The 17,779-nt window shown below is 32.5% G+C and overlaps 1 long non-coding RNA gene across 1 annotated transcript; it reads right to left on the bottom strand.

Moving 5' to 3' along the window:
* Positions 1-5,551: 5,551 nt before the first annotated feature.
* LOC126915528 (uncharacterized) lies at positions 5,552-10,968 on the bottom strand. Its single transcript, XR_007710227.1, has 2 exons — positions 9,750-10,968; positions 5,552-9,664 (listed from the first exon to the last, which is right to left on the bottom strand). It is a non-coding gene; the product is annotated as an uncharacterized LOC126915528 (long non-coding RNA).
* Positions 10,969-17,779: the final 6,811 nt, after the last annotated feature.

Below are 17,779 nucleotides of genomic sequence, written 5' to 3'. Positions count from 1 at the left end.
ATAATGAATAGCCATAGATAAACGTAATAAAATATTCACGTCACAAAACGTTATAAAGTGTTAATAATTTAAAAGAAAAAAACACTCACTTGAAGCTCAACCCATAGACCTTTGGAGTTTCCGGCGAGCCCGAATTACATTTCAGGAAACCGAGCCAGGATATACAATCGATGAACATTTTTCCGTGATTCTATGGAAATGAGCCACTACTAGATCACACAATAAACAACTACTGCAGATGCACTCATGCACTTTCCTTTTCGATCTCCTTCAGTGATGCAGCTTCACTGACTGTTGTATCGGTGTTACTTGCTTTCTTACTCAGGTATTATGTCACCGTGACGTCATAAAATACACAGTTTTAAATTTGTACAAACGAATCACCGTTAAACGAGTCACTTTCGATGTTCCAGCAGAATTACAATTCCTGTTATAAGTTTTCAACTTTGAATGCCAGATATAACGTGAAATATACAAAGTACAGTAGTTATATAAAAAGTATTAGCACGCTGTCGTATTTACTGTGATATTTACATATTAATTAATTAGCTCCAAATATATGGAGGCTACAGAGAAAGAACACGATAAGTCACATTTCCTATTTTTTACATAGAAACAATTTGAAAATTCAGCATATCGTCGATCAATAATAAAAATGTTACCAGAATTGTCTTTCTATCTACAGAATTTTGTCAACTTATCAACTATTTTCAAGAGATTTGCATATGTATATCATAAAATCTATCTGCTTTTCATTCTCAATTATGTCATCTCTGCTTAAGGTGACGTCAGATCAGAAAATGAAGAAAAATATATTTATCACGTTTCTATGAAATCTCCACAATAAATTACACAGTAAATATCGTTTAGCATTTAGTAACTTTCATATTAGGACAAAAAGTTGATAGTATAAAAATGAAATGTATCACAAAACTTGATAAAAAAAAATGCTTCGTCGAAAAATAAGGATGTAAAAAATGCTTCGTTGAAAAGTAACGACGTGTGTAAATACTGTTCGTGAGCGCAATATATATTGTCGGAAATTAACGTTAACTGATCACCATAAAAATATAGAAAATATATGAGTAGTATAAAAATATAATAAAGAAACTTTGCAAATACTACTTGTTATTCGACAGGTATACTTAATTAACGTATCAGTATGATATTTATGATCTGCTTATTAAAAGCGCAAAACAAGATTGGCCATTATGTAATTGACTAGACCAGCCCGATAAAATCGAGCCTGATAAAAACGAACGATAATTGAATGTCGTTATCTAATTGAAACGTGACGTTCTTTCATTGATGAAGTATGAATTGCTAAACTTTGTATTGCAAAGAAAACACTTCTGACTCTTGACCTGTACCTCATATGTAGCCAATTCAGATCGACTACTCGGTGTCCTTTCAAAAATATATTTATCACTTTATTCATTTCAGTTTCTTTTTAGTTTCATTCTAGTTCAGTTTATAATATCGTCTAGTTGAAACATAGATACGGTATCTTCAGTACGTATTACCTATTCTGCTTAATTGAAATATGTTATCTAGCATTTTCCATTTTTAATGTTAAATTTAGGAGTTATAATAAAAATATGAAATAATTCTGTCGTATAATTCCGTCAAATAATTTTTCTCAACTATGGACATATCGAGCAAACGCAATTTATTCATATACATACATACAAACATAATTACACAATTATTAAAACAAAAAGCTTACAGGGCAAGAGTTAAGATACGTTAAGGAATTCCTATGAAAACTTTGCAATGTGTACAAAGATCATTAATCGATACTATAAGACAAATTAATTTTAGAATTTGTTGTATGAGAGACCAGTTTCTTGTTTCTTTGTCTTTCTTTTCTGCCACTTACGTACGTCAGTTATCTTTCCACGATTTGATGGGAAAAAGCTACGAACATATTGTACATACGATTAGTATATCGAATTGCAATTAGAGCATACCTTTGCGTCATGCTATTTAATGCATACAGAGAATTCAATCACCAACTTCGCCTGTTATTAACGAACATAGATTTGAATGTAGATGTGAAAAAAATGCATGGAATATAGATCGCCGTTTATAATGTTCTTTCGAAACTGAAATTACAAACTGGTTTGAGCACCAAAAAAAAAAAAGGAAATCGGATGAAGAAAACATCGAGAAGTGTGACAAATACAAATTGAAGGCAATATTCATAAACTCCTATTCGTTGCGGCTAAATTAACATATTGCGCAATGTTATACGTAAAATTATGCAATAGGGAACGTGTAATAGCACGTTACAATATTCAACGATATTATAGTTAATATCAGCCTTCCATTAGCAACTCGATAATTTCACATCGTCCTACATTGTTCGATTACCATTAAAATCGAAATCTAAAAATCTTTCGGATGAGAATTACTCGATTAGTCTAACCATTTTCGACTAGTTTAGCTAAACTCTGAACATTTTAGCACGTTCCAAGGAATCGTATAAAACATACTTGTCCTTTGAAGAAAAAAAGGAAACTCGTGTAATATATACATATATTTCAACATTTATGCAATATATACATATATATACACACACATATGTAACCTGCTCTACTTTGGAATGATTATAGAACGAGAATAGTAAACACACAAGGTATAGGCGTTGATAGTATGCACCGCAAAAACGGACAGTCAAATGCTAATAAGTTTAAGATTAGAAACATTGAATTCAAATATGTCTGGAAAATGACACAAGATTCTTGTTCACATGTAGTCTTGTGTATCCTTTTAGTTAATGAACAGAAGTTATGTATGCGACTAAAGTCAAATCGAATTCAAATATATGTAGAAAATGATCTTTTATTTTTATGTGCCCTTATACGTATCTTTTAATAAGAAATAAGATGTATATGTATGTGCGATGAATATGATTAAGCGAAAATGAAAGTTCAAGTAGATCTTCAAAAATTCTAATGTCGAAGCATATTACGCGCGACCATAAAATTAATTTATTCGATTACGAAGAATTCCGAAGGTTTTTGAAATGGAATAACATCTAGACTGCGAAGCTCATTGAGGTATACCGAGAGCGGCTATTAATCAAACGACAATTATTCATATGAATTTATAATTTCACTAACTGCTGTTCGCGACTGCGTTCGCGTAGAACCGGAGGAAACTGATGCTTTTTCTTATTTACTTTTTGATATTATACTTCCCTTGCATAAACTACGCTTTTAGTTTAATCAACGTTAAATCATTTGTACCGCGAATATCCCCATTCCTTTTAATTTCACTTGAAGTTTTAATTTTGTCAGTGAATTTTACCTCGAATACCCGCTACAATTCCATCCAGGGAACGCGTGTTTCACAAGTATCATGAAAATTTTAGTCCATGGAACAAGAAATTTTTCACGATCCACTACGTTTTACTAAACCGGAGGAAATTCGATAGAACGCAGAATACAACGCAGCGTACGTCATACTTTGTAGAGAAAAACAAATCTCTTAGGAAGCCTGGTAACATTCTAAAGCAGTGTTTCCCAATATTTCTCGAGTCACGAACCCCTTTTATAATAATCAAATAACTCTGCTCCCTTTCAATATATAAAATATACACCGTGATAGATCTTAACTGTTCTCACTTTTTCTCCGCGGCTGTATCTCCAACTATATCTGCTTTTCAAGTTTTCAAAGTTGGTTGATAGAAGGCGATACATTTTATATATTTTGTTTTTTTTAAATAATACTCAAATTTCATTTTGTAAAAATATTCTAGATAGCGGAATATTAACGCGAATCATTGTACATCTAATACTAGAATCAAATATAATACAACTTAAACGCTATCTATATTTCGATAATACCTAGCGAAATATATTCTTTATTTTGGACTATGTAGATCCGAACAAGGTTAATTCGTTTCATTTCATTCGTTTAAAATCAACATTAAAACCACTGTACTCGAATATTGCAACGTCACATTAAAATAAATAAATATCGAGAAGTGCAATGTCTATTTATAAACTACATTTCAACTACGAGAATAATTACTAAATTTTATCTAAAAACATTTCTCAAATAAGGAGTCACGATCCACAGGTTGGAAATCGAGATTCTAAACCGTCCGACTAATAGGTTAACCGATACTAATCATGGTTACACGAGGTATCGAAATTCAATCGAGTTTCAACTTAAAGTCGAAAGCGACGAAGTCGATCAGGCATTACGAAATAATATCGATACTTTTCTATGTAACTACCTTCGGGATCCGAAAAATCTTGGTCTAAAATAAATGTTTCAACGACTGGCGTCCAATTGCGACTTTAAGATATTTCTTCTTTGCAAGCGGATTCCGGTAACTCAAAGAACCTGCACGTTTCGCGAATTCAACTCGTTTTTCTCACTCTCGAACCAATATCGATGGTACACCGTTTAGAAGGCGGCCTATTCACTCATAAAGTCACAAATTCGATGATCGATCGATTACAAAAATGAATCGCATGGTCCACGAATCGATACCACGACGCGTACTGCGCTTCGAGCCTTCAGGAGGAACGCTATAATAAACGTGTCTTCGTCTTTCTTTCACGTCTGTTGTCTCTCACCGGTTCTCCCTCTCCTCGAAGCAACACTATATAAACAAAAGAGACCGGTAGGGAATCGAGCGATTCGTCGATCACGCAATCTCCTTTTGACCGTCCTACGTGAAACAACCCACTTAACGTCTGGCTCTGTTGCCGCGAAGGGCACAGGCGAAACTGGTTTCAAAATATACAAAGCGAGTGTCGCGTTGCAACAATTACGTCGATACTTTGAGAACGTTCGTATTCTGTACACTTTACGATGTGATCGTAATCCATATTTCAAAAATTTATCGCAAGAAGTATGAATGTATTAGGTAGGTATAATGCGTAGTTACATTTTTTACGCCTTCGTAACGTAATGCTTTAGAAACGTTTCCGCGACATCTTTTTTAAGGGGGCTCTCTCGACCAATCAAATTAAACGTTGTTAATGAAACTGTATGATGATACATGATGATACATACAACTGTATGTATCGATAACCGTGGCGATATTGATGATAAATACAATGAAATTTTTGAAACAAATTTGACAGACTACGAGTCATCCGATCGTGTTACTCGATGTAAAATTGTAAAATTATGAAAGGCAAGTTTATAATCTGCAACTTGTATGTAGCGCCTCGATTCACTAATATAGTTAAATTATTTTATTTTAAATATGCATTGGTAAATTATTGTGCAAAGGAACTCACGTGTCGTATGTAATTCATTATGTATATTGACTTAGATGTGTAGTTATTTTTTCGTCTTCAAGGACAAAGTTATTAAGACGAAGGAAACACGATTCTCTCTTATTTTCCAATCGTATTTATTTGAAGTATAATTATGAATATGAAACGAGACAGAAAATTGGAAAATACATATTTTGAAATTTCTGAGAAAAATAATGCACAACGACAAAATTATTTGATCTCTTATACAAGCTTTCTTTGGGCATTCTATGTGTGTACATTATATATAAGATTTTGTACAAGAAAAGATAAGAAGGAGAAAATCGTTCAGAATTCAAGAAACTTACTGATCTATCAATTTTACGTAAACGTAATTTTGATTGAAAAATAACGTTTTAAATAAAAGTTTCATCTTCAAAAAACAAGTTATTGAATCAACCATGAATTAATCGCTAGTTTCATGTATCAGAATCAGTCATCGATCAGAAACCAGACTAAGCAAATACACGTAATCAAACACAAACGCGTTAAGATTTGATTTAGGATCTCTCCATGCAGCAGTAAATCTATATTCTCGATTTTGTAAACATCTCTGGCAGAAATACTCGATATGAGTTTCTCAAGAGTCTACGAAGGGTACAACAAAGCCTGCAGATCACGTCACTAACGATCACGCGTTCAAATTACTTGATTTGGTATGAATACACATGGAGAACTTTCGCTAAAACACTTTCGAACTTTGAAACGAAACAATATTATGATATTGAACTTTGAGTACGATCTACAAGCAGAACTAAAATAATGTATAATTTCTACGTGTACCTAAACGTGAACTTTACTGTTATCGTTTCGTAGATATTTATTGAGAGCTCGCAATCAACAGATTGCAATAGTAAGAGTAAATTGATTTAGGAAGAACTTGTTTAATTTTTTTCATTAAATCTACCAATGAATTATTAATGAAACGTAGTAAACACGTTCATAAATCTTTTTCACTGAATTCATTAATAAAAAATTAATGTGACGTACTAAACCATTTTATTACACATATTTCATATTGTTTATTATTTGGACCTGTTTATTATCTACCTTGTATGTTATTTGTCTTGTTCACTTTCTTGCAATTACATCTAGTTTATCATTAAAAATAATTCCTATTTAGTATCCAAGTCGAATGAAATATCTCTATGAATTATTTTAATGTTCTTTGATCTAGTTCTACTGTACTCTAGATACATATACGCATTCCGACTTAATACGATAATACGACGAAATTACGATAGCATAATACAATAAAAAGCAGGTGCGTCAATTCCTCTAACAGTGACGTATATGTATGATGAAACCTAACCCAACTCACAATTCGACATAATCACCGTGTCGGCCTTCGAATAATTAAACGGAATTACCAACATATTTCTTCAATGTATTTATACCGGTTATTTTTACCAGCTTCGTGCATAATATTTATAACCAAAGGCCTCCAAAATCATTTTCATAAAAAAATCCCAAAAATAGAAGAACTGGAATCAATGACTAAATATATTAATAATTTTTCAGTACCTGTTCCTTCTCATCAGCTACTAAAATGACTGTTTTGCGATTCTAGTGGTATGTCCAATTTTAAATGCAAAACAGTATCTTTTAAACACGTTCGTAGATCAAAGCTGTAGTCATATTAATTCAAATATTGTTCAAATATTTACATTATGCAAATATTTAAATTATGCAAAAATGTCTTTCAAACAGATATGTTCCAACAAAATTTATTTCCAGTAATAAACCTATTCCCTATTTTTTATTGAAAAAGATATATCTAACGGATTGATTATTAAGAGGAAATATTTATAGTTACAGCTTTAAAAAGGAAATGATAGTTCTTCAGTGTCATATACGTATAAAATGACCTTTCAAATTGAGAAATCAAAGAAGAAGTATGTACTAATTTATCTATGCGCGTTCTTCAAAGCTATTCCAGGTAAAATATCTTGGATCTATTAGGAACTTGGAATTCCAAGAAAGAGATATCTTAAATAAAATATTACAAAAAGGTACTTATATTGTATAATTAATTTTTTATCTAAAAATGTCATTTGACATAAAACACTGTATTTAAATCATTTTTAATTCGTGTACGTAGTAATGTCTCAGAGAGTAAACGGCAAAAGTACGTATATCTCAAAATGGTGACTAATAAACGCGGTATTGAAGTGTTTTTAACTATAATACATGTATTATTAACTACACAAGGTCAGCGTATAGCCAAATGAGGTAGCCAACGTAATCTATTTGAACTCTACACCTTGGTAATATCCAGCAAATACGCCACAGATAGTATTATTAATAATATGTATCAAACATTTTACTAATATTATTACTGTTATTATTTTGCCATTATATTCTTGCATGAGAACAAACGAGATACACAAATTGTTTAACAACATATTACGTGCGTGTGTTATACAAGATATTTTGTAATTTCATTAGCATCGTACGTAATACGTGATAATAATTACGAATTATTTATTACAAACATACATTTTACGAGAGTCATTGAGATATTAATTTGATCGAGAAATCGATATAAAAAATTAAGATTTAAAAAGAATTTATTTCCGCAGAATTAAACATTTTCCCATTTAGAACTTCGCGAGTTCTTCCTTGAAAAATTGTTCGTGTTACGAGCATCGTGTATTCGTATTTGTTCGAACATTTAATTATTCGATAGAAATGTATAATAGAGAAGTTGCGGAGTAACTCAATTATTTTAAACATTATTAAATTATTCGCTATATTAATAACCCACAATACTTAGTGAGAGCTTCTTTAGCTCTGATTATATATTATATTTTAACAGCATATTCATGGCATATATTAATATGTTATTAAACGTATATTTACAATAAATGTCTTTTAACTCCTATATAAATTTTCGGATTGGTTTCCTCGGAAAAAGATATATAAAATATTTTATCATATACCTCCGTAATACTTATTAAAAAGATCTTCTATCGAGATTCTACTTTTCGAATTACATTTTTAATAAGTAATATGAATTTAGATAAAAATCCGCAGTCCAATAACCAGGATAGTCGTATTTCATTAGAGCGACAATATTTCAAAGAACTTCGCGTAACATACGCAATATGTTCATAAAAATATTCCACGATAAACGTTAAGATACCTTCGTGACTCAGTGAAGCACAGACAGTATAAGAGGATTGTAGGTTTATCGGTTGTATAATTATCGTGCACGTTCTCGAACGTTTGTCGAACGAACTGTTCCCAAAGAGTCGAATTCAACCGGCACAGAGGAATACGAGTAAACCTTTCGCATAAAGATACGAAAGGACAAAAAATTAATAGCAAACAACGAGTTTTTAATGTACGAATAAAAAATGTGGGACGATCAAAGGGCATAGGTAAACGTAAAGCGGATCGCCCTATACTGGAGAACAATAAATTTTCACAGACTCTCAACCTTTCCACCAGCCCCGAGCTATATAACAGGAATTTTTGCATTTTACTGTGTCAGCTCGATTTGACGCGTTCAAGGACTTGCTGATATCACCGCGAATGCAGGCAAATGGCAGAACACATATCACCAATTGAGAAGCAGAATTGTCGTCATAAATGTGAAATAAAAATACCTCAAAGGTGTTTTGATGCCGATCAACCGAATCATCTCTTCAATGAATTTCACGAGTTTTATAGAATTCAGTTGTTTACAGCAATAATTATTTATTAGAAGTGAAAGTAACTATTGAAATTTATTCGTAGAAAAAGAAAAACATAGCTTTCATATATAAAAGTGAAGAATTTTACTACTGCGAATATTAAGTGACTATGGATATTAATTGAATTTGTAGCAAAATTCAGAGAACGATTTGATTGATTTTATTTGTTTATTGAAATTACTTTAGTTCCCTCCTCCTGGACTCCCGTTTTGGATAAGTTAATTATTTTTTAGATAAATGCTAAGATATTGATCTTAATTCCTGTTTCCGTGTTTGGGACCTGATATTTAAATTTACGAGAATAATTATTCTTCGATAATTTACGTGGAAAATATTTCGAACACTGCAAGCGAAAAAGGTTCTATAAACAGATCAATGGAATTAATATTGCAAGAGATAGGTCAAGATAAGAACATGTTTCACGTTTCCTGCGTGCAACTGAATATGCAAATGCGATATTACCTTAGGGAAGGGCTCAACGATTTGAAAAGTTCCCAGTATATGTCAAATTGTCTCGCCAACCTTTCTGTACATTTTGCTTTGACGTGTATGCAAATGAAATCTAACTTGAAATCTTTTTCGAGATTATCTTACAATTCATTTCTTGTTTACTTTAGGCTTTTTTCAAACCAAACTGTATTGTTTAAATTTGATAAATAAATCAATTTTCAATCTTCATACACTCTGTGAGAGAAAATGAAACGAACGTTCAAACGCAATATTGGAAATGTTTAATTATTATACATTGTAAGATATATGGACTACATACAAACATTTGAAATTATAGTCACTCTTTATACAGGGCAGCATAAATGTGAAGAATATTTGCGATAAAAGTATAAATATTTCCCAAGTCGTTGTTTTGTATATCCATTAGATAACTTGTAAAAACAAACGAAACTCATCTTCTTTCAAGTCATCTCGTCTCTTTAATCGTACAATTTTTCTTTTTTCCGTATCATAAATTTTTGCCAGTATCTTAAAGCTATCTTAAAGTTAATCAATGGACTATTTAATTATCTCATCTTAATCAACAGATTTTACAGAATATTTTCTACACAAAAGGCATTCTTCATCAAAACGAAGAAACTACGTTTCCTTTGAAAGTCGAAAACTTGGAAAATTTTCGAGAAACGTTCGTACCAACCACTTTTGTTTTGAAACGGTCCCTTTGGCTGACGCGTAACGAGCGAAAAAGCGAACTTCACCGGTATATTGCCTAAGGAAATTCGTATTCAAGTTCGTCTAAACGCTTTTGAAGGAGTCACGTTTTAATTCCATTGAGAAGATGAAGAGGTTCGTTACGAAAATGTAACAGGATAAATGGAAGGATCCGAAGAAAAGCCGGTAAATGAAAGGAACAGCGAGAGAACAACCCGAAGCTCGGCCGAGAATACCTTGCAATGGAATCGATTAAACAGAATTGAGAATCGGGTCTGTAAACATATACAATGAACTGTAAAAAAAAAAAGAATGAAGAAAAAGAATAAAAAATGATTTAGCCGCGGAAGATAATATGTCGCTGAAACTCCGCCCCTCGATTCGATTCAGACACTGGCCAGGTGAAATTTAATTACCGCCATCGGATAATCGCCTCTAAGAACACACCTCGTCCAAGAATAATCGTTGTCTGCTGGAAACATCGATCTTTTGGACGATTTTTTTAAAACACGAGCAAACAAAAAGAAAAAGAAAGCGTAATAAAAGATGCGATTTATCAAGAAAACGGAGGTAAACAAGAGAAAACTTATTGCGCTACTTGGCGCGCATTATGGCTAATCTTATTTTCGAGCATTATCCGATAAATCTGACGAATATTCTTTAACGACTTTCTATAAAAGTTCGGAAGATTTAAAAGATTTGAAGGTTCGCCAGGTGAAGGACTAACAACTGTCTGGTCGCGAAGGAAAGGTATTCTCGTGCAGCTAATCTCACGCGTAGAATTTTCTGGAGAAAGGCAAACGCGCGATCGTTGGCGATTCGAGAAACTTATATTCTCACCCTTCCTTATCTTCTTCTTGATCCATCTCGTCTTTGTTCTCCTCGTCCACCATATCGGAGTGATAATTTCTCCTTTGACGATCGCGATGGCAGGCTTACTCGTGTGAGAACATAGTACGATAACAGGTGAACGACAATCCGTTCGTCCGCGATGGCTTGAACTGACTGTGAACCACGATGATGGGACGACCGAAGAAAAATATATTCGCCAGCGTGCGTGCTCTCGGCAACCCGGACACACCATCAAATTTTGTTCAACTGACTCTCTCGAAGTAGCCCAAGGCATCGTTAACTGTTACGGCTTCTGAAATCCCGCAAGCACCCAATTCTATTTTGTATAATACCATAATGCCATTAAGGGTATTCTAGATCGCCGTATTTTCCATCTGCGGTATGTTAGAAACGGAATCGTGCGATGAAACGACGAAACACGAAGTATAATCGTCGAAGAAAAGCACGGAAACCACGAGTAACCGAGAGTAATCGTCCGTCGTTTGTAACTTCCGGCAGAACATACAAGTCGTGTTGAAAACATGCGCTCATAAATATTATCCTATAAATGTTAGAAAAATACTATAATTAGTAATATTGTATATGATTACAAGACGGCTGATATTTGGGAAATCTAAATGTGTAAAAATTTACAGAATGCACGTGGTATGCAAAAATATGTAAAATATATCAAATATATAAACTAGAGTACATACTCGTTATGGTATTTAAAGGACAAAATAAATCTTTATTTGAATACTATTTGCAAAAATTGTTTATTATATTTGTCACTTAATTAGTATTAGTAGGTATATTTCTTTTTCAATTAATCTTATTCAACGATCGATATTCCTTAATTGCAATTAACATTAAACCTTACAACCTTATTATTATTCAGTATTAGGTGAAAAGTAAAGAAATTATTGTAATTCTTTGTACTATTGCAGGATGATAATATTCAAATAAGATATAAACAGGATAAAACTTCAGCCATGTTAATCATTAAGGATTAAGTTTGAAATATAAAGAAATTTTAGGAACTTATGGAAGATATATCAAAGGAACTTTAGAAACTTACAGCAGATTTATCAAATTAATTGATAGCGTTAAATTTCAGTCTTAGAAAGAAGATGCTTCACGAGCTTGCGGCACGAGTGATCTCTCGCAAAACGAGAAAGAAGAAATTAGAAAAATGAAGGGGATTTAGTTAAGAAAGATGGGTTACTCATCTAAAATGAACTGACGTCTTAATCCTGTTCATATAGGGACTTTAAAGGGTATACCTGTCAACATTTCGATATACGTTAGATTCTAAAGATTTATTACATAGAAGAAGATTAAAATATACACTGGTAACCTCGTAGAGAAGTAATACTCTTCTTCTAACTTCTGGCTGATGAGACTTCTCGGACGAAAGTCGCGAGGATCTAACGTAGTTCCAAATTGTTTTAGATCCTAACAAGATTAACTCGACTTCGAAATGTTAAATAACCTAAACCTTTTTGCGTATCTCCTTGAAGCGCGTTCTTCGTATATTAAATCTGGCACCGTTCGGGAAAATGTTGACACTTGACATGTGAAAAATTCGTAACGACAGCAGGCCACGAGACACGGTTATGAAAGGTAATTTTACAGAAATAGCACGGTAACAACTGTGTAATCTCGTTTTCATTTCCGCCCAGCGTTAACCGTAAAGTTTGTGTATTTCTAACTGATTACGTCGAACTGCAAAACTGGCACATACACCGAAAACACGTAAGAGACTCGGTACCGTTATCGCGATTCTATTGCGCTACGCACTGCTAATACCCACCTACAGAAGGCTGCAGTTTTATCTTATCACACGGTGCAACACACCGAAAGGTTTAATCGTTTCACTGTTCGTGGAAAGGTTTAATTGTTTGAGAATGATAGAAACTATCGTAACCACAGATAATAATAAAGAAAAATGGTAAAACCGCTTCGAGAAGCGTGGGTGATTTAAGGTACTTTTTGTGTCTTGCAGTTATCGCATCATTTTCGTAACTAATCTACGACCAAGTATACTCGATAGTGCAACTTTCTATAGGAAATACAAACGTAATGAATTATATTACCAATCTATTATCGATTAGTTTGGCAGGATTTTTAAGACGAAATCAGTTTATTCGAGAGAAAAATTGTCGTAATTTTGAGAATCACAAAAATAAATATTTTATAAGAAACACTAATAACACCATTACGAATGATTGGGATATTTAAGACCTGAAATTGAGGGCCTTTCTAAAGGAGAGTCTATAGATCTATGATAAGTATAAGTATAGACGTTGTGTATTTACTAGTTAAATACTTACATCATTATGAAATGCTTATTTAACGAAATTCTTTAAAAGTCATTACAATTATCAGTTATCGACTCAGACGTAATTAGTATTAGAAAGCCGAAACTGAATCGTCAAATGCGATTTACTCGATTCACAATTTAGTCGTCCAAACCCATTTTCCACAATGTTCCCCCATTTACAGTACTATATTCGATGACTTTCCTGATTCTCTCCCAAGCCACACCGTTAAAGGATCAACTAGAGAAATCATTGGAAATGGAGTAAAGTCAACTACAATACCTACTCGGCAAGAGTTCTACTGACCTACACTGATCTAATCCCAGCTGGAACAACGTAGGCTTGTTAAAAGTTAGGTAAAATCAATCAAGACGACGAGCTGACTCGGTTGAAGTCTCATTGATCCACCTAGATCTAATCCATGCCTAACCTGAACTCTCGAAGGATCTAAACCAGATCTAACTTGCAACGAGTTCCAGGAACACTTACGGAGTTCAAACAGCTCCGATTGACTTGGTATATACATGTCATGATGATTGGGGCTTTAAGAGATTAGTAAAATCTAATTTAATCGGAGATTCGTGTTCGGTATACGTGGTTCACTATCAGACAATGCCAGTTTGGTTATCTCAATTAATTTTAATGAATTTCAATAAACTATGTACATACATATAAATCTTTATACATATATCCTTAGATATCAAAGAAGATTAAAAAGTCGCCGAGTTTTTTCGATAGTATGTCTAGTGTTAAATAGTTTTATTCTAATATTAATGAATAGCAAATTAGAATAACATTGAGAATTACGATGGTTTTCAACCTAATTAACAGAATACCAATTAATGGATATATTCAATTGGATCGATATAGTCTGTGAAGTGTTTGTGTGGATTATACAAGACTCGTCGTTATAAACTGGATTTTGATCAGATCAGCGAATCGACCAGTTTTTCCTAGCATTTACATGTGTCAAATGGTTTATTTGTATAGAAGTCTGTAAATTAACGCTATGGCAATTATCGTAACCATGTACAAGCGTGTAAATTATAGTGATGAACAGATATGGCGACGAACTGAAATGGACTTACACCAAATTCAACTTTATTAATTTAGTTTATATAACATTCGAAATAAAAATGTGAAATTCAACTTATATCTATAGTTCTTCAAAACATAGGAAATGTACCTTCAAATCTCATATTATAGAGGAAAATACATAATATAGAGGGATTTACGTTAAGTGTATACCCTTGTTATATTACATGAAGATCAGACGAAACAACATGATAGAAGATCTTCAAGTTCAATAGTCAATCCCATCTTATCAAAACCTATTAAGGAAAATTAAAATAAAAGATACTAACACAAATATATTTGTAGGCGTCTTTCGCATATGCTCTTCGTGTTGTATAAATAAAGGAAAGAAATATACAATAGAATCCGAATTCTTTTGTTTGAAGATTTTTCCTTAAACAGAAATCAACCACGACTCTTACCATTTTCGCTATTACGTACGTATGTTATCAACAAAGGTAGACATTCTATCTTACACATATATAGAGGCAAAGTGTCGAGATTCTAAGTGTAAAGACGCTATTTATTTCACTATTAACAGCAGGTGTGACATTCTTGCCTACATGGATGCACCTCTCTGACTTTGGCTTTATACGTTCCCTTGACACAGTCTGAATCAGGTTATTGTGAAGGCGTAACGAAGCGTTGCTTTTAAGCGACTTCTGATGTTCCCTCTGACAACTGATGCATTCTTGTTTAATTTCCTGCATGGATGGCAACGGCCACCAGATGATATCATTCCCATTTTCTACGACCAATAGCGTGAAGATATCATTTCACTAGATATTACCAGAGGGACGAATAAAATCGTGTTTTAATCATAGATAACGAATGAGAGCGATGAGGGACGACGATTGATTGCGATGGAGGAACAGATTTTCACGTAAATAATATCGGAAAGGTTTTTTTATACGTAGAAAAACCGTAACTTTAATCCCAACGAAATAACAATGAAATACGTAATAGGTTCGTGGAAAGTTCAATTCGAAGTACATATTTATCTTCTACGTGTTTCGTGCATTATTTTCTCATTAATGGAAGAAAATTATGCAAAATTTAATCTGCCGAACACGCATGTATCGACCTCTAAATTATTCATTACATATTCCATTAAAATAATAATAATTTTGATGGCGATGTTCGATTTACATTATTCTCCAGAACCATTTCCTCTGAGAAACAAAAGATAATTATTATGCCCGATATAATAATTATAATAAATTTAATAAAGCGTAGTTCTTCGAAAGGTATATACGTAACTTTTAATAAATATACTATACGTACCAATAATTCTAAATTGAGATATTTTAATAAAATTATATTAACGTAATATGATCTTATAGGTTACACGAATACTTCAGCATGTTTAGCTATAGTTGAGATAAAATCGGTCGTATTTCTGAAATACGCCCAGCCTACGTAGCTCGCCATTCGAACAGAACGCTTGCGTTCCACACACTACCCATCCTTTGTTAACGCATAAACGCGCAATAACAGGAAATACGCATTCACGGCTCTTATGCATTATTACGCAACAATCTGCAACCTATATGGGCCATCGTGGGTAATCTCGAATTGTTTCAATTGTGTCACAGTACAACGCACTGTAGTCGCTTAATTCCTTGCTTGTCAATGTAAGTGTGTAATACATAGAGATTTTCATACACGACGATGTTAGATAGATCGTTGCGCATCTTTCGTAGCCTATTTTGAAACCCTCGTCAAACTTAATTGATCTTTAATAGATACTGTAATTGAGCTATCTCCCTATTTTGCATTTCATACTATCTTGTCATATCATATCGTATTGCGTTTGTATCTAATCTGCTAAAAATATTAAATATTTCTGATATATAAATACAACAGATGTATACTGCTGAAAAAAATTGTATTACCACAATCTTTTTATACGCATATTTATTTGCAGTATGTATGTTTTGCATTAATCTTAATTTATACGGTGAGAAATTTTTGCAGTATTATTAAATTAAATTAACGTATTATAATTTTTACACGACACTATCGTATATTATGAAATAGCGCTTTTTAATGTTTGAATAAAAATAATTTATATTATAAATGTAATAGTAGTTCTTACCAAGTTTTAATGGAATATGATTAATTTTACTATTAACTTAAGTATAATGACAAAAAGATTAAAGATATTTTATTCTTCAAAATTCGCTTTCTAATGTGAGAAAGGAGAAGAAATTGTTCGTAAAATATAATTTAAGCAGTCTCTATTAACGTTCGTTATGCTCTCTCCTAGATTGAAAAATTCGAAGAATGGAATAATATGAAGCAACGTGAAATACAAAGAAGCTGAATACGAAAATTGAGAATATAAGAATATTGTAAAGAATAATCTACGATAAAAGCTTCCATCTCAACCTCAGTTCGAAAGACAGAATAACACGAGCTTTGATACAAATTCACGTACTGCAGTTCACAGAAGGATATTTTCATCGCCATTAAAGAAAGAAACATAATACGAATAAAAAGAAACAAAACTATCCTTTAATACATAAACTTGGAAAAGAAACAAAAATATTCGTGAAAGAATACTTAAAAATTTTTGCTTAAGAGTATTTTAACGTCTTGAATAAAAATGTAAATGAATGTGCTTCTAATTGCTTGAAATTACTTGAAATTGCTTGAAATTTGTAGGAAATGAAAATGAAGCTTTATTCGTGTAAAGTTGTAGTTTATAATTTATCGACCATCCTTGATAATTGCTCGTCATATGTCTCATCAATGAATATTAAAGCACTTTTCTTCGATATTTCTAGAATTCATGATGCTTCTAATATTTTGATAATGAGTAATAATGAGATTCATTATAAACCGGCTTACAGAAGTGGCTTTTAAGCCGAAATAATTACTTGAAATAAAGACGCGATTTCGTTATTACTATGCAAGCTCTTAGAGTTATTTACCAGATGCTACGTGAGAGTCTGCAAATAACAATTACGTATAATAAATGTACCACTTACAGTATGGAAAATATTAAAATCGTTTCTCAAAACAATTATACCACAATAACTCCAATTAGACGCTAATGTCTGAGTAATTTTCAAAACTAACAAATTTGAATATCAGTAACTGCGTGTTATAATGTAGTCATTATGTACTTGTAGCTATAAGATGTGTGTGACTTTAAATAGATAAATGATAAATAGATAAATTCAGTTGTCTATTACATAACATGATCTGAAATAAATTACAAGATGTTAACGAAAACAAAAAATAATAATGTATCGTAGTAAGATACAAAGTATTAATTTGACTCTTTCCGATACATGTCAAAGATTGAACAAATTTACGTAAAAAGAAAAATATTATAAAACGATATTACGCAAGATAACTGTTGCAGTATATGCTCCATGTCTGACATTATAAAAGGGAAAGGTGA

This window comes from Bombus affinis, chromosome 4 (genome assembly GCF_024516045.1).
Source record: "Bombus affinis isolate iyBomAffi1 chromosome 4, iyBomAffi1.2, whole genome shotgun sequence".
Classification (NCBI taxonomy): domain Eukaryota; kingdom Metazoa; phylum Arthropoda; class Insecta; order Hymenoptera; family Apidae; genus Bombus; species Bombus affinis.
This window is presented reverse-complemented; position numbering and strand designations above follow the sequence as displayed.